This window comes from Opisthorchis viverrini (genome assembly GCF_000715545.1).
Source record: "Opisthorchis viverrini unplaced genomic scaffold opera_v5_144, whole genome shotgun sequence".
Lineage (NCBI taxonomy): Eukaryota > Metazoa > Platyhelminthes > Trematoda > Opisthorchiida > Opisthorchiidae > Opisthorchis > Opisthorchis viverrini.
In genome coordinates this window covers 1,306,527-1,311,366 of record NW_008751800.1, presented here as the reverse complement: position 1 = coordinate 1,311,366, position 4,840 = coordinate 1,306,527, and positions in this window count along the sequence as shown.

Here is a 4,840-nt window from a genome sequence, read left to right as displayed (position 1 = left end):
CTCGGTGACAGATCAGCCGATCTCCAACTTATGGCCAACCCGATGGCGGTCACGTGTTCTCGCGCTCTTAGAAGCACGTTGATTCAACTGACAGCGAATCCAGATTGCAGCTTTTACTCAGCCGTGGCAGACGCATCGACTACCAACGACAGAGACGCTCGAGGTGAGGCAAGCCTTCCGAAGACAGAGCACTCAGCATGTGGAATTATCGTCGCTTAATTCCTTCGTGGATGATAAAGGCACAACGGCGTACTCCACACTCAAGTCACAAGCTCTAAACTTGGTTTATTCGTGGAGAAACAAGTAGCGAAGACCACCAACAGATCGGCCGCAAGCGTTAACTGTTACGGGAGTCCCACAACCACTAGCAATGGCCAGAACGAAGCTATCATTCACACTTTCATCTCATGAGGTAGGTGTAGTAAAGGCGGTCACAGGAGGTTCTGGAGATGCGAAATTACCAGACTGCAGCTCCACTCCATCAAAAGCAGTCAGTCTGACTATGGACCCAATTTTCACTCACGATCCCAAGGACCAGATCCGCAAATCCGACACTGTACCTGAAAATTCTACGTATAGCAAGTTGGTCACACTGGCCGCGGACGAGCTTGGGGTCCGTACAGTGTTCAAGTGCCTGTTTTTCAACAAACTTTTCGACGACTATGGACAACTATCCATAATCACACCTACAGAAACCTGGCTCACATCAGACACATCTGATGCGGAGATGTCTGTAGACGGTTACTCCATTTTCTGAACTACCCCAAAACGCGGAAGAGTGGGGGTTGCTCTTTGTTTACATGCGGCTCTGTCCATCCCCACTGTCCTCTACAACACCACTCCTTCACCTTTTTGCGATACACTATGGATCCAAATCCCGCTGAGCGGGAAAGAATCATCCCTCAGCGTGGTCTACCGTCGACACTCGAGCCCTCTAGAAGATGACCAATTCCTCATACAGACCCTTGAGCAACTCCTCCTAGCTACCACTTCTTAGATCCCTTGCTGGTAGGTTATTTTAACGCCCCCAAGGTCCTGCATGAGCTCCAGCTCGTTGGGCTTAGTTGGCGGTTCGTAGTGGCACTGACCGAAGTCGCGCAACAGAGCTTCGACTCAATATGTCGTCACACCCGCAGATACCTCGCACGCCAACTACCATCCCTCCTGGATTTGGTCATCACCAACGAAAGATACTTCGTGGATCAACTGATAGCTAAGGTTCAACTGGAACATAGTGATAACTGTGGTGTCTCGTGATTCCATCTGCTGATGAGCCAGGAAAGCGGAACCTCAAACGTGGATTCGGAACTCCTATCCTGCAGAATTCCTTGACCAGCTTTTGCTGCGATCAGCTTCAGTGGATAAAGCATACAGGGTCAGTGCGTAGAAAATTCACGAAGCTGGCAGGGTATTCATCCAAAAGAAACCGGCGAGCAGTCGAACGAACTAGAAGATACCAAAGAAGATCAGACATCTTTCGCAAAACAGGTACCGACTGTTCTTCAAAAATACGAACACAGACGACATAGATGAGTTGGTGTTTTGTTAGATGCGGAATCGCCAATGGAACAAAAGAAAACAGACCACAATATTAGACCTCACCCTCAGATGTACTACTACTGCTACTAATGCACCACCGAAGAAACAAGCTAAACGCCTTCTCAGTGAGGGACAGAGGCGAGGAACCCAAGTGTTATCTAAAGCCCATAAACACTACAGGTTTGTACAGTGCCCCAACGAGCTCATCACATCCAAACTTGACAAGACGTAACTGCGAACACCTAACCAAATTGACCTTAGTGGAGAAGGACGGTCGTCAACCCCTTTAGTACGTTGCAGCCAGATAAGGTACACCTAAGGATCCTGAAGGAAACATCGCTTACATTGGTGAAGAAGCTCTACCTGATGTTTTGTCAGTTACGTAACGAAAGCAAACTTCTCTGTCTGAAAGTGATAACCCAGCAAATCCACGTTTACTCCGCGGCAGCTTTAGGCCTGTTAGCTTCGCTAGCATACCGTGCAAGGTAATCGAACGCATTCTGAAGCTGGTGATCTTAAATTACCCCAAAGCCAATAACTTGATAGCCCCAGAGACACGGATTCCTTGGAAGTCGTCTTCTCTTATAAGAAAGCCTCCAATCACTGTACAATTTCCCCTTGAATCCCATAAGTTTCAAATTGGTGAAGCGGCTAAACTAGTGGAACTCGATTGAAAGATTTTGAGGGGTCGAAAAATATGGCATCCAATGAGTCCTCCACCTTTAGCTTGGGTTGAGCTATCCGCGCATAGCATGCTGGTCAATCAAGAAAAGCTTCTGTACAGCGCTGGGGTTATCGTGCTGTTGGACGATTATTTAAAATCGCCCGCTTGGTAATTGGTTCCATTACCTTGTATGCTATGCTGGTGAGCCTAACCCGTGGTTTCGCAGGCGCGTTAGTTCGCGACTTCCCAAAGCGCATCCTGGAATTTATGGCAGGTGTCTAGGCTACTCCTGAATTGTTTTTTTACGAGAACTCAATCATGACGCACGTGCCTTTTCCCGGGTTACGTGTTATTCGTAAGCATTCTGAGTGGCGACGGTAAGAACGGATACAGTCATCAGCAGGTTAGGGCTTTAAGCAGAGCTCATGTTGGCACCTTCGCCTAGCTTCCCCCATGATCAGGTTGGACCAGTTCCCTGAAGGGAACCGGACCGAAAACGACGAGGTTCGACACGGTTTTCGGAGGGGAGCCGCTCGACGGATCTCAAATTCATATCGCTTACAGTATGCACGCTGTGGAAGCACTAGGGACAGTGATTCTCTAAAGGCAGGTGTTCGTGACAATTTCTGTGGACGAAAAACAAAGAAATCTCGTGGGCCGAAGCCCAGTAAGCAAAGTTGTACATTACTGATACTTACATATAAACCAATCAAACTGGCAGAAGCCGTATGCCAGACACATGAACACGCTACCCGGAGTTGGCTGATGACCAAAGCAAGGTAAGCTCTAGATGGTCAGACGTTGCGCCAATCAGAATAAGGCATTTTGGTTCGGCATTTACAGGCTCATGGCGAAGACTCTAGCCTGAAGCTATGGGAGGTCCCTCGACTTTTTGCGCACGATGAGAATGAAACAGATGTTACGTGGCCAGATGCCAAGAACTATTTACTTAACTGGCTCTCCTGGAGTGCGCTATTCTCACCCGTTTACGGGAAATGGGCCCATTCATGGATTCACGGATTGATACACAGGAACGAGGCTTTTGCCCAAGCTTCCGGGGTCGGATTTGTTCTTATCGCTCAGTGGCTGTCGTTTATCTGAAAGGCGGAAGTGAAGAAAGGGTATAGCACTGCCCCATAGGTTCCCAGCGCGGAGTAATGTGCTTGCTAGCCCGGGATAGTACGCTTGCCAGCGTGAGGACTCGCATAGATGTCTAATATTGCTTTGAACTGGGTTCTAGAAGGAGCCTAGACGACTGACAGAGGAGGGCTATTCCACGCAGCCACTCCTCGAAATGAGAAGAAATTTTGTCCCATGAAAGTGTGCACCCTGAGCTTGAAAAATTTTACCATATCCCCGTCGTGTGTTTACTGGGCCAACGGTGAAAAAACTTGTTGGCCAAGCCCTGTTCAAACAGGGAATAAGTACATCATCGGAAGCGACGATATTCCAGGGGAAAAGCTGAAGCATCGCGAGGCGCGGATTTGAGGCCGGTAACCATTCTCGTGGTACTTCGTCGTACGCGCTCAATGAGGGTTGCGTCTTTCGTGAGTCCTGATTAGGCAACTTGGTTGGCATACTCAAGGAGCGGTCTGACGTAGTCCTGATAGAGTATTTCGAAATCCATGCCGGTAATACGGGAAGAGGTGCGCCTAATCATCCGTAGAACGGCGAATGTCTTCGGGCCGGTTTCTCATGGTGCGGTGAGGGTATGTTTGGGTAGAGCCAGTTACCCAAATCCTTTTTGGCATCTATCCTTGTGATGTCCTCTAGTCCGTTCTCACCATGTATGACAAGGGCATTCGCTGAGTCTCCTCTTAATGACTTATGGATGCACTTTTCGTCTTTCAGAAGGTGCCACTCCAGTGAACAATGAGTTGCAGAGTCTACGTCCATTTGGAGGGCATTGGCATCAAGACTCCAGGATTTCAAATCGTCCGGTAAAAGTTGACGTGGGCTTGCAGAAACATCTGAAAGGTCGTTGACGTACATCATGAACAACAGTTGTCTCAAAACGAAGCCGCGGGAAACTCCAGTAGAGACCGGCGCTGGAGAAGAGTAGGTTGAATAATTCTCACTCGGAGTGATCTGTCTGAAAGGCCACAGTGTTGCTCTTCGAGTGATTTCGAGCACTTTCCCCCGTATTATTGATGAGGGCTTCTGGAGCCCCCAGAGAATCTGCTTGAGAACATTTTTGGGCGCACCAAACGCGCCCTTTCATAAGGACGTATAAAATATCGTCTCCAACGAGCCAGACTCAGCGTTTCGCCGTCTAGACCGGGTTACTAGTGTCTCAAGGCCATAGGGGCCCTACGTTGGGATGGTGTAGCTACCCAGTCACCCTATACTTGACTGTTCAGCTCAGTGGATCACAAGACTTGTCTTTTTTCATACTCAAACCACGTCACCTTAAGGTGTCTACACCGTCTAGTGAGCGTGGCAACATCTCATGTGCTGACATACCCGCGTACACGCAAACGGACCTACATATAAGGAAACCGAACACAGTCAATACAAACGGACTCGCACGTTCAGGGAGCGGGAAGTCAGCCACTCTCAACAGGTCCATGAGCAATTACGTAAAACGTGTAACAGCCGTACTGAGTAAAAAACACGTTCCCGCCGTCCGGACTTTCA